This window comes from Nannospalax galili, unplaced genomic scaffold, assembly GCF_000622305.1.
Source record: "Nannospalax galili isolate Female #2095 unplaced genomic scaffold, S.galili_v1.0 scaffold136, whole genome shotgun sequence".
In the NCBI taxonomy this organism is placed as follows: domain Eukaryota; kingdom Metazoa; phylum Chordata; class Mammalia; order Rodentia; family Spalacidae; genus Nannospalax; species Nannospalax galili.
Genome location: NW_008340872.1, coordinates 32,307 through 46,463, shown reverse-complemented (window position 1 = coordinate 46,463; position 14,157 = coordinate 32,307).

The window sequence follows — 14,157 nt, the reverse complement described above, 5'->3', positions numbered from 1 at the left end:
AGACCAGGCTGGCCTTGAACTCACAGAGATCTGCCTGCCTCTGCCTCCCGAGTGCTGGGATTAAAGGCGTGCACTACCATGCCCGGCACATCTTAATTTTTAAAATAATGATTCAACAACCAGTTTACAGTAAGTTCAGCAAAGTTTTCAATTGGCTCCAGTGACTAGAGGGCCCTCAACATACCACAGCTGGGAAGTTTTGTGTAAGTAACAAAGACCTTCCTTTCCCTCACCCCACAGTTGCCTGAGGCTTCCAAAGGCGGATTCAGAAAAAACTGAAAAGCTCACCAGAGAGACTCCACTGGATACCTTAAAAGCCACGGAGGGTCTCATCCCTCAGAGAAACAGGCTGAAATTTTAAATGTCCCTACTTGTTGCTTAACAGATGAGTCAGCTGTACAGATGACTGGTCAACTTCCTTTCTGGCCCCAGCCTCTCCCATCCCAATGTACAACAAAAATACTGTGGCTTGTATCAAGGTTCACACAGCAAGCCCTTATTAGGGCTTAATTATTTTAACAAGGACTAAAATAAAGTTTACCTTTGTGTGTGTGGTGTGTGTATGTGTGTGGTATGTGTGTAGTGTGTATGTATATGTGTGTGGTGTGTATTTGTATGCGTGCATATATGTATGTGTGTGGTGTGTGTGTGTGTGTGTGTGTGTGTGTGTGTGTGTGCCTGTGAGCCTGTGTACATGTGCTTGTGGTGGCCAGAGAATGATGCTAGGTCCCTTCCTCTACCATTTACCTTATTTCTTGAAATGGGTCTTTCATTTAAACCAGAGCTCACTGATTGGCTAGACTGGCTGGCCAGTGAGTCACCCTTCCATAAAGACTGAACACCTTCTAACCTCCCTCTCCCTCTCTCTCTCCCTCCCTCCCTCCCTCCCTCCCTCCCCCAGCACTAAGGTTATAGGTGCTCTACCACACCTGGCTTTCACATGGGTGCTGAGGATCTGAACTCAGGTCCTCGTGCTTGCCTTGCAGGCACTTTACCAACAGAGCACTCTCCCAGCCCCAAAGCTTACCACTTTATTATCTGCTTTTAGAAAAGTTTGTCGAAGGGGCTAGTGAGATGTCTCAGCGGTTAGGAGCTTTGACTGCTCTTGTAGAGGACCTGGTTCAATTCCCAGCACCCACATGGTGACTCTCAACCGTCCATAACTCTAGTTCCAGGGGATCCAATGCCCTCTTCTGACTTCCACGAGCATTGCATGACACAGGTGTACTTACATACACGTAGGCAATACACTCATATACATAAAATAAAATAATAAATAAAATATATTCTTTAAAAACACGACTTGCAATAAATTGTTTTATAAGAAAGAAAAGTTTAACAAGAAAATTCATAGGTAAGAGAAACTGTAAAGGACACACTGAGGTCCTTCATAGCTTTGAGACCCAGCTCTGTATCTGGGTTTGTGCCAACAATTTGTATACTGTAATAGGATTTTCATTTAGTCACTAAGAGAGGGCAGACTGAGCTGTGAGCTTTTGATGAATGGTTCTATATTGTTACTCTTTTTATTTAAAACAAAAGTTGCCAAGAGTGGCAAGACAGTTAGCGGTTTTCATTTGCTCTGTATTCCCAGGGGATTGCTAAGTGGGCATCATGCTGCAATACTGCTCTGTATTTATTTCTTTTCTTGATTTATTTATATTTCCTTTTTAACAAAATATCTTATTTCTTATTTTTACTTAATGTGTATGAATGCATTGCCTACCTGTTGTTAAGTGCACCCATTCATGCAATGCCCAAGGAGGCCTGAGGAGGGCTTCCGATCCCCTGGGCCTGGAGTTACAGACAGTTGTTAGCTGCCTTGTGGCTGCTGGGAACTGAACCCGGGTCCTCTGCAAAAGCAGCCAGTGCTCTAACCACTGAGCTGTCTCCCCAGCCCTATAAACATTTTGAGAGAGGGAGCAGCAGTGAGAAGCTGGCTAGGAGGCTTTCCTGGAAGGGCTTTTCCCTTACTCCTTGAAAGAACTTGCATCCACCCTCCTCCTGAGGCCTGCACCCCGCTGGGGGACTTCAAGGTTTCCAAGGGTAGGATCTGGTGTGCTGAGCATCCATCCCCAGTTACTCTCAGCTTCTAGCTCGCAGGTAATGGTGACCAGGCAGGCAGTAGCTGCCAGGCTGGTTTCCCCCTTCCTGTGACTTGAAAGAACATTCCATTACCTACTGTAAACCCATCCCCCAAGGATATTAAATCTGAGTTTCAAGGACAGCTGGTCCAGGTAAGCTTGTACAAATATGAACACACCTTCAGCTACGAATGCAGCTTGCAATCCCAGCATCTGATCCTCTCTCTCTGTCTCTCTCTCTCTGTCTCTCTCTCTCCCTCCCTCTCCCTCCCTCCCCCTCCCTCTCTTCCACCTTCAGTAGCTGTCAATTCCCAGAAACTCCTCAACTAGGGGTGTGACTTCATGAGCCCCTACCATCCACACCAGGAGTTTTGCTGGCTTAATCTTCTGCAGGTCTTGTGCATGCAGCCCCAGTCGCTGTGAGTATCTATGTGCAAGCACCCCATCATGTCCCCAAAACTCTGTTTTTCGGCAGTTATCCACTATCTCTGACTCTTACAGTCTTAGATTTGCCCATCTCCCATGATCCCTGAGCCTTGAGAGGTGGGGGTGTGGTAGTGATGTGCCATTTAGGGCTGAACAATCTAGTTCTTTCTAAGACTCAGTGATATTCCACTGTATTCATTTTCTTTCTTCTTTCCCTCTCTCCCTTCCTCTCTCTCTGCCCCAGCAGAGGCTTTTCCTCCCTGCCTAGGGCATGGTGCCCTTGGTCACCCCATTCACGGTGGGAAAAGCACCTGCCTGGGAGGAGCCAGCAGTAAACCAGGACTTTAAAGCCACAAGGCCTGTGGGCCTCTCCAAACTGTCCTCACCATCAGACTCATTATCCCGCATCGTCCTGTCTCTGGACTTCATGACAGAACCAGAAAATTGAGTGTGCAGGACTGAGGTACAGGGAGAGATCCACAGCACTCACACACTCTGCTAGAACCAGGATGCACCTCTGACCTTGCACTTCCAGGCCCTGACTCCTTAGTGCAAGACTAGTTTAAAGCAACTGGGGCCAGGGGTGTAACTTAGTGGGTAGAGTACTTGCTAAACATGCACAACACCTTGAGTTTAGTCCCCAGCGCTATATAAAACCAGGTTGTTGGTGCATGCCTGTAATCTGAGCACTTGGGAGATAAAGGCAGGAGGATTAGGAGTCCAAGGCCATTTTTAGGCACATAGAAAGTTCAAGGCCAGCCAGGGATACAGGAGACTCTATCTCTAAACAAACAAACAAAATAAAATGGACTGGACAGATGGCTCAGTAGTTAAAGCTCAAGAGACTAGTGTTCCAGTCTCCAGCACCCACGTGGGCGTGGTAGCCCACCTGTAACTCCAGCCTCAGAAGGCCGAAGCAGGGGACCCCCAGAGCAAGCTGGCTAGTGAGACCAGCCATAGCAGTGAGGTCTGGGTTTGACTGAGAGACAGTGTCTCAATGTATAAGGTGGAGGAGCAATTGAGAAAGAATCCTAACACTAACCTGGGGCCTCCATATGCCTCCACACACATGTGCGCCCACATGTATTCAAGCACGCGTACAAACACACACTCACAGAACCACATGCACATATGCACAGGAAAATAAAACAAGAATGTAATAATAATAGTAATAATAATAATAAATTTAAAGAACTTTTCTTCCTGTGTTCCAGGTAGCATATGTTTCCCGTTGCCATGGAGACTTTCACCCCTTTTGAAGTCCTCACCGCTAACCGCCAGTTAGCAGTTAGAGCTTGATGCAGAAGGCGGCAAGCTCTCTGACCCTATTCTTCCACTCAGAAGGTCATGTTCAAGGGTAGGCTTTCTGTGCAGTCCTTCCTGACATCCCTCAGCCAACCTGGAGTGTAGCTCCAAGCAGAGCCACCAGGAGAGTGGCTGAACACCCCCCCACCCCCATCCTGCCCCTGTGAGGTTCACATTGGGGCAGAGTCACATGACCTCTTAGCACCTCAGTTAGTGAGCTGGGCATGATGGTGTGGCCTCGTGGATTAGTGTGGGCACTCAAGGAGCTACTGCAAATGGAAGAGCCACTCCAGTATAGGAACAGAGTTCAAGTCTTCTCAACTACACGGTGTCATCTAACACATCAAAGGCTTGATCCCCAGAGTGACTCTATCAGGAGTCACTGGAGTGGGGTGGTGCCCCTAAGGGGATTGTGGGACCCAAGGTCACTATGCCTCTGCTTCCTGGTTCAAGATTTGAATGGTTTTCTCCACCACCCACTCTCCCAACTCCATTACTATCTGGTCCCCTCACCAGAGGCTCAAAGCAATCAAGCCACTGGATCCTGGAACTTTCAGAACTGTGAGCTAAATAAACTTTTTACTTTATAAGTTAATGCCCCCCAGATATTTTGTTGTAGTTACCCAAACCTGACTAATGCACTTGTATCCATTGTTCATGTTCCCAAGGTCTTGGGTTGCCCAACAAAATATAGACCTCCCAATTAAATCTCCACTTAAGATAAATGATAAATAAATAATATTAAGCATAAGTATGTCCTTGACAATATTTTATTGCTCATTCAGCAACTAGAATCAAATCAGAGTTCATGTTCTGTGGGCTTGGACTCCAAGTGTGAGTAATTTATGTTCGGAGTCCCTCTCCCCCACCCTCAGTAGGGCATCCAAGTTACATGTCCAATAGGTCTGCGGTTCTCAACAAAGGTGGTACTGCCCCCTACAGGATGATTTGGAAATTACTAGAAACATTTTTAAAAAGTTTCTCGTAAACATACAATATAATGGGCTTCTTTATAGCATTTTCATACATGTCCACTATGTGCTGGGCTCACTTCACTCCCACCACCCACCTTTGTCCCACATCCTGCCTTCACGTCATTTGATACATGTATCTTTAAATCTAGGTTCCACATATGAAAGAGAACATGTGACATTTGTCTTTTCCTTCCATTATTCTCTCTTGCCCCCCGCCCCAGACCCCTTCCTCTCTAGGGAAGCTGCCTTCTTGTTTTTTGAGTCATTTTGTATTTATCTTTTTATGTGTATGAGTGTTTTGCCTGTGTGTGTATAAGTGAACCACAACCACATGGGTACAATGCCTGGGGAACCCAGAACAGGGCATCAGATCCCCTGGAACTAGAGTTACAGATGGTTGTTAGCCATCATGTGGGTGCTGGGAACCAAACTTGGGTCCTCAGCAAGAGCAGAAAGTGCTCTTAACCACTGAGCCATCTCTCCAACCCCCTGAGTTGTTTTTTAAGTTTTGTATGCATGTTGTGTGTGTGTGTTGTATGCATGTTATATGTGTGTGGTGTATGCGAATACTGGTGTGAACGCACAGAGGCCAGAGGAGGAAGTTGGGTGTCCTGGGATCTATCACTGTCTACCATATTCCCTTGAGACAAGGTCTCTTACTAAACCTGGAGTGAGGCTGGTGGCCAGCAAGCCTGTGACTCTCCTGTCCACCCCTCAACAGTGCTAGAGTTACAGTCATGTGAGCAGTCATAGCTAGCTTTTTATATAGGTCCTGGGGATTTGAACTCAGATCTTCATGCTTGTACAGCAAACACTCACTGAATAAGCCATCTCCCCAGCCCTGGTTGACATACTTTCTGTGGTTGGTTGGTTGTCTTTTGGGGGGGGGGGCAGAGTCTCCTTGTAGCTCCTGTAGCCTGTAACATGCTATGTATTTAGACTCAAACTCACTGAAATCCACGTGCCTCTGCCTCCCAACACTTGGGAGGCAGATACCCCACTGGGGGACATACTTTTGATTGGCTAACCCTGGGGCTTGCCCAGGGGACTGAAGCCCAAGTGATGGCCAGTGTTGGGCCGGAAACAGCTCTCCACAGAGATTTTCTCTTTTCCTACAAGGGATTCATACAGGTGGAGATTTGCTTGTGAGTTCTGAGCTTGCAAACAAACTTCATATGCATGCAAAGTGAATTTTATACTGTTTTTCAGCAAGTTAGCAATTGCAAGGAATCAGGGGAAGGCTATGCTCTGTTTTCTTTATCTCACTGTGGCTTGGAGAGTACAGCACTGAGCACCAGAGTCAAACTTGCTTTGTAGCTGGGGACTTACCCCAGTGCCCTTTTCTGATTTAATTTTGTCAGCTGGTGTGGAGAGCCAATCATACTAAGTACTGAATATATTAGAATTTATTGCCAAAGCCCCACTTTCCTCCTCTTTCCACTTTATGATGTATTTCACATATCATATACACCTGAGCATGTGCCTTCTTTCAAATTCCATACCATGACATGTACATGTGATAGAGGCCTCACCATCACAATGGTATTTGTTCTAGGATAGCAAAGAGAGAAGAGACTTGTTATAAAAGGGCTCACCATGGGACGGTTCTGCGCCTTTATTGTGGTGGTGGTTGCATAAATCTAGACATGCAAGTTTTAAAGGCGTAGACTGACACATATACATAGTACCAATGTCAAGTTTCTGCGTTTGCTTTTGAACCACAGTTAGTTACAGAGGATGTAACTGGGGGTGGGGGTGGAGACTGAGGGAAATGCTCTCTCTGTCTTTGCAATTTTTCTTCCTCTAATGGGCATCAATATTTGTTTCAAAACCTTTTTAAAATGCCAGGCATGGTGGCATTTGTGTGTTGTCCCAGCTACACAGGAGGATCACTGGAGTCCAGGAGTTTCCAAACTTGATGAAAGCCTGTCTCAAAAAAAATTGGGGGGTGGAAACCTCAGAAGTTAAGAGCACTGGCTGCTCCTTAAGAGGACAAGGGTTTGGTTCCCAGCACCAACATGTCAGCTCACAATCATCTTTAGTTCCAGTCTGATGCCCTTTTCTGGCCTCCGTGGGCATTGCATGGATGGATGCACTTACATACAGGCAGGCAAAACACTTGTTCACATAAAATTAAAAATAATAAATAAGTAAATGAAGAGTTTGTGGTGTGAGGCCTGCCACACAGGTGATGTGGGGTGGGTCCCCTTTGCAGCTGCTATGGGGCCCTGCTGTGGACAGACTGGACTGGCATGTTCGGCAGAAACTCTGGCCTAAGGAATTGAGGGCCAGAACTCCATCATCCCCAGCTACATCATGGGAAAGCAGGTGGCCATATTTACTCTCTGGTTCAGTACCTGGTTGTTCCATAGATTAGCTCAGGTCATGTGATGGATGGTTGCCTTTAGAAGGTCTGAATTCCGGCAGCGGTGGGGGCAGTCAGAGTGGTTTCAACAGCTTTCTCCCTGCACTGGCCAAAGCTAGTCTCACCACCCTCTCCCCTTTTCTATCAGCACCTTGGGCTGCTGAGGGGTCCCCAAGTCTTAGATGTCAAGACAGCTTAGGAGCTGGTCAGACTGACTGGCTGGCCTTCAACCCTGCAGCTCCTTGGAGTTCACTGCTGAACCTTGGAAACACAATGTCTCCCTGAAGGGCTTTACTTCCTCTAATGGGGCTCAATTGGCCCCATTCTGAGTTTTATGACTATCTTTCCCTGAGTAAATCCAAGCCTGTGAAGAGAAAGGAAATTCTGTTCATTTTACTCTAAGAAAAAGAACATCCTCTTGTCTGATGACTCTTATAGCCCTTCCACTCTAGCACATTCTCCAATGGCCCAAACAGGATCAAAATCAACGTCTAACACTGCAAAGGACCCATTGCTGTTGCCTTTTGAATGAGGGAGGAGAACCTTCTTAGAATAGAGGTGATTTCAGATGCAAAAAGTCCCAAGGGTTTGATCAATGTATTTTCAGGCATTAGACAGAGCAACAATGCGCGTATGCCAAGGAAACATGGGGTCTCTCAGGTGATTTCCAAGCATAGAAGGTTAGAGCGTGATCTGAGTTACCCACTGAAGGAAGGCAGTATGGGAATGCTTTCCTTTCTGCCCAAGAATTCTCCAGCCAAGGATTGAAAGGCTCCTTCAAAGCGCTGAGACAAATTCTTCTCTTAACTAAAGTGAATTTGACATCCCTTACTCACCAGGTTCCTAAGGGGGGGTAGCAACCTGGCAATGGGATGTCTGGGTTTGTTGTTTTCCAGGGAACTCAGAACCACAGAGGAAGGAAAGATTGGGGGGCAGGGAGCAGGAGGGTGGAGACAGGAGGATGGGGCTGGGGGGGGGGAGGCAAGACTGTTCTGCCTACCTTTGTGATGGAGACTGCTGAGCCTGGTAAATGGAGTATCTAGGCAAAAGTATGCTTTATTTATTTTAAAAATAGAATAAGAATGATGCTTTGGGGCTGGGAGTGCAGCTCAGAGGTGAAAATGATGCTTTGGGTGTGGGTGTGCATCTCAGAGGTGGAGCGTGAGAGAGAGAGAGAGAGAGAGAGAGAGAGAGAGAGAGAGAGAGAGAGGAAAAGAGAGGGAAGGAGGGAAGGAAGGGGAGGGAGGTAGAGGAGGAAGAAGGGAAGGAGGGGAAAGTAGAGAAAAACAGGAAAGGGGGGAGGAGGAAGGGAGGACCGGGGAGAGAGGGAAGGAGAAAGTGAGGAAGGAAGGGAAGGGAAAAGGAAGGGATTTATTATATCTTAGAACTCTGCCCTGATAGCTAAAGGGCAAACTCCAGTCCAGACCTCACTCACAACCCTTGCTGATGCTGGAGTGCCAGAGCCCCCACTAGATGAGCTGCGTCCTAACTGGCTGTGACACACTGCCCATAGCTTGAATGGTATGATGAATTTGCAGACTTTTGTGTTCACTAATTGATTTTTTTTTTAGTGATATAAACAGTGGCAGATGGCTTGGGGAGTGTGGAAGCCCCCAAAGGGATCAGCAGCAGCATGTGAGCAACAGGGTATCTCAGGGCAGGGGCTGGAGTCCTAGCTCCACCATATCCTGGTTCTAGGGACAAAGTGTAAGAGTTTGAAGTGTCTAGGCCTGGGTTTGCTCATCTATAAAATGGAGAAAGATAACCTACTTCATGGGGTTGTGATGATTCATGAGCTAATACTTTAATCCCTTAGTGTGTGGTTTGGTCTCAATTAAAGACAGCCATTAACAATAGCAATGACAACAGTCTCCATGGGATGGAGACCCCAGAGTGCAGAGACAGCATCGCTCCCACTCCATCTCCTGCTTCCTCCATCCTCCCTGGCTGCCCTGCTGCTGGCCCCTTTCTCTTTACTTCTGCTTGCTCCCAGGCCATGCTGACCTAGGGGTAAATATGGCTGCACCAGATGACTGGGACCCTCCACCCTCTCCTCTGCCTATGGTACCTGGATGCCTCTCCTCCACTTTTACATGTGCCCTCCGGTGCTGAGCACAGGGCAGGAAGAAGAACCAGGATGGACCCAAGTCATCTGTTTCCTGGAAACTCAAACTTTGAGCAGCCAAGCTTGAAAATGGAAAAAAATGGAGCACGCCTTTAATCCCAGCACTCGGGAGGCAGAAGCAGGTGGATCTCTGTGAGCTGAGGCCAGCCTGGTCTACATAGTGAGTTCTGGGCCAGCTGGGACTTCAGGGAGACCCTGTCTCAAAAAGACCAAAAAAAAAATGAAAAAATTGTCTTATGCCACCCCCATACCTGTCACCTCCCCAGCTTCCTAGGCATCCCTCGCCATCTCAGGCACGCCCTCATCCCTTTCCACCATAAGTGCAGGCCCCTCCTCTGAGGAAGATGCGTCCCTTCTTGGTGAGGAAGGCATCCCACCAAGGCTCATCAAGGCGCCTGATGCAGCACATGTTACCTCCTTGAGGAGCTGGCTCTGAGTCTCCAGGGCACAGAAGCCTTCGTGTGCACATCTGTCTCCCACTTCCTTCCTCTCTCTGAGAGGCCTGAGGTGTATTTCAACTGTCTTCAGATCCTGGCCTCTAGGTCATCATCCTTACCTGCACTTTGAAGTAAGAGGCCTTAACAAGGAAGCCCAGTGGCTCCAAGGTGACATCTCACAGTAAATGCTACCAAACCGTATGTGCTCAGCAAGCAAGGCCTCCATCCCCATGCAAGAAGTCCACTCTGCAGGGTTGTGAAAGAGACCCTCAGTCCCTGAGGGTGCTGCTGAGTGGGTGTGAGGCTTTAGTAGAGCCCACACTGCTGGGATTGCACCTGTACCAGTTCAAGCACCCCCAAGGGCCATAGAAAGGACTCAGCCTGACTCCCATCACCACATCACAGAAGGGTCCCGGACAAATAGAGGAGGCATTTTCCAAACACCCCCTACCAAAGATGACATTTGAACAAGGGGCTACCTTCAAGCTTGCCTCCCAGCCCTCCTCTTTGCAGACCCCACCTCTGTGTCCCCAGAGCCATATCACCACCTCCATCTCCCCACCTCACCCCATGTAGGGCCTGCAGAGTTCCAGATGATTCCGGCAGAAACGTCTGGGCTCAGGAAACAGACGGGCTTTTGACCTCATTATTCCCAATTGGTTATCTCCATCGATCACGTTCTTAGGGTAATTGCTCCATGCCCCACTTCTGGGCAGTGTGCGTTCTCAAGTGGCCCAGTGCGTGTGGGATAAATGGGGTGTGACGCCCAGAATGTGCAGGCCCTCGACTTCACACACAAAATCCTCTGTGGAGAGGTGTTTTGTTTATTGCCATTAAAATGCAGGGGACACAACCAGGGAGTGTGTGGGGGCCATGGGAGAGGCGGGGACAAGGGGAGCTACTGACCCGGCAGAGAGAGGGGGTGGGTAGAAACTGAGATTGGGACCTGGCTCCCTTGGGACTGGTGTTCATAAACCCTTCATCCTGTGCTGAAATGGAAACTGTGCCAGAGTTCCTTCTCTGACCTCCATGTTCAGCTCTTGCAGCCTGGCCCCCTTCTCCTTTCCTCCTTCTCCAATCTGATGCCCTGCTCTGCCCAGCTCAGCCACTATTTTATCTTTTCAAAAATATTTTATTTATTATTTTTATTTTATGTGTATGAGTGTATTGCCTGCATGTGTGTGAGTGCACCCATATGGTGCAATGCCCACAGAGGCCAGAGGAGGGTGTTGAATCCACTAGAACTGGAGTTATGGATAGTCGTTAGGGGCCATGTGGGTGCTGGGACTTGAACCCGGATCCTCTGCAAGAGCAGCTAGTGCTCTTAACTGCTGAGCCGTCTCCCCAACCCTTGGCCACTATTTTTGAAGAAAACCTAGGAATCAGCCCCTCAGCCCTGTGACTCACCCTTGTGGGGCCAGTCTCCCCCTCTGCCTTGTTATTTTCATTCAATTCCTTTCTCTCACCTCCAGATCTCAGCTCCACTCACCCCATACCCAGGGTGCCTCAAGGGCCTCCTCCCCTCCAACTCCTCCAGCACCCACCTGTGAATATCCAGTGAACACCCTGGGGATAGAGCTTCCTGTTTTGGCCTAAGTCCAGCACAGGAAGTTACCACACACTCACACAATGATCCATATGCATCTGAAGGTTGATTAATTAGGGATCATTTACCTCAATGGAATCTATTCCCATTTATTTATATTTATGCTTATTTTTCCTTTGAGATAGGGTCTGACTATGTAGCCCTGGCTAGCCTGGAGCTCTCTGTAGTCCTGGCCTTCACCTAGCCTTCACCTGCTTCCTGAGTGCTGGGATACAGATCTGTTCCAGCACAACTACAGGCCAGATCTTTATGTTCTACCCAGCCCACCCATGGGACTCCTCATGCTGTGAAGGGTCTGCTCGTGGCCCCAAAGCCAGTCTCACAAGAAGCCTCCCTGGTGCGGAGCCTCACACTACTGGTATCAGTTTCCTCTTGCCCAACCCTAGGAACAACTCCTTGAAAGGGCTTTTGAAAATCAAATGCAAACTGAATGCATTTGGATGGGTGGAGACACTTCCTGAATACTATGGAGGGTCCACAAACCCACCTTTCCATCTCTCTGGCCTTGTCACATTCATTCACTTTAGTGTCCAGACATCCTGGTCATCTCTCTCATTAATCACGCCTCTCTATTCTAGAATGGCACCAATGAACTTGGACAAACCCCGTAATATCTATGTCATAACTACCCCCATATGAGGTTCTTTTTTAAAAATTTATTTTATTTTATGTGTATGAGGGTTTTGCCAGCAAAAAGGTGCACCACATGTGTGCAATGCTCCCAGAGGCCAGAGGATAGTGTTAGATCTCTTGGAACTGGAATTATGGATGTTGTTAGCCACCATGTGGGTGCTGGGAAGCAAACCCAGGTCCTTTGGAAAAGGAGCCAGTGCTCTTAACTGCTGAGTCATCTTTCCAGCCTCTAAATCTGGAGGTTTTTACCTGGGATGGGGCAGATAGGGGGGGATTTCACTCCAGGCAACCTTTGGTATTGTCTAAGAACATTTCAATTCCACAAGTGTCCAGGGTACAGTGGGCTGTCCCTGGCATTGAGTGAGCAGAGTCCAGGGATGCCCACAAACATCCTACAGCCCCCCGACAAGACATTATCCAACCCCATATGTCAACCGTACCAAGTTTGAAAGCTGCACCCTGAGACACCTATGCCAAGTACAATTGGTCTGTCTAGTTTGAGCTGTGATTTACTGTCTTCCAAGGCTCTTCTGTGTCCAGAGTCACCACTAACACCACCCAAGAGGAATGAAAACCTGGAGGAGGCGTCTCACCTGGCGAGGAGCCAAAGACTTCATGTCACCCACAGCAATGAAAGCAAAGGGAAGCCAGGAGGTCTGATGTGTTCCGGGAGCCAGTCCGCAGTGAGGCCTCCCTTTGAAATTCCCAGCACTCTGTCAGTCCACAGCACAGGAAGGCCCCGGATGAAAGGCCGATGAAAGACGAGTAAAGGGAGCACTTTTGTTTCTAAGCTTATGGAGAAGGGCGGAGAATTTTTTAACGGAGCCAAACCACACAAGACTCTACTGGGGCATGAAAAACGTGCACATCAACACGACCGAAGAGCGCACCTGCCTCTACTTGTCATGCGCACCACACACAGGGCTCAGTGGGTGAAATGTGAAGGCTTATTTGCTTAGTGGAAACTCAAATAATAGCTCTGCCTGTTGCAGCAGGTAAAACTCATAGTTTAATTGTGCTTGATCTTTTCCAACACAGGATATTTCTGTTTGACAGTGTTTGAACAGATGGTACACACCTATGACAGTAAGATGCTCCAGTGGGTTCCAGCCTGAGCGATCCCTGGGTCCCACTGTTGGCCGCTGTGTGTGTAGAACACGGTGTGCTCCAAGGTCTAGCCTCTGCATTATTTTTATACAACTGACCTTCCACCACTTACCTACATCATTCAGGATTGCTCTACATTATCAGGAATGATGGACTCACTAAGAACAGCTGAAGTCGTAAAGACGGTTCATTACTTATGTCACATCAGTTGTCAGAAGTAGAGAATTCCAGAATTGTATGGCCAAATGACATCTTCAAGGGCCCTTGGTCAGCTAGGTATTCTTTACAAGTTAGATTTTCTTTCTTGAACTTGTCACCTCATGGTCAGGAGATGCCTCTGCAAACTGCAGGCATGTCTTAGGCAGGAAAGACAGGACTGGCCACACCTTGGGTGGGTAAACATCTCCCTTCTCCCAACACTACGAGGAGTTCCTAGAAAGTTCCAGGCCAACAGGGCCTGATGGTCATTCTATGCCTGTCTGTTATTAAAGAAGGACATCTTTCCTAGAGGCCCCAAAACACTCTCCTTATGTTTCATTGGACCTAGAATAGGTCACTCCCTTACAACCAGTCCAGTGGCTGACAAAGGAGCCACGATTCTCTTTCAGGACTTACTGCATGAGGCTAGGGCAGACTCTCCCTCAGGCTTGCCCAACACTTAAGTAAAATCAGAGTTCCGTGAGCCAGAAAGGGAGAAACTCAATGTCCTTGTCAGCTTCAGTGGTCAACTTGATACATTTGAGAAGAGGGACCCTCACCTGAGGAACCGGCCGCATCAGATTGACCTGTGGGCCTGTCTATTCGTGGGTATTCTTAATAGCTGGTTGATGCAGGAGGGCCCAGCCCACCGTCCGTGGGTGGTACCATCCCTGGACAGGGGGCCTGAACTGTGTAGGAGGGGTGACTGAGCAAGTCAGGGAGAGCAAGCTAGTGAGCAGCACGAACTGTTTCTGTAGGATTTCTCCTTTAGGAAAATTGTTCAACTTACACAATCTGCCTCTAAAGAATATGTGAAGCTTGGTAGATAATAAACACCACCATATAGATAGTCACACTTCAAAACTGCAGAATTCAAACCAAACCCAATGCCAAATT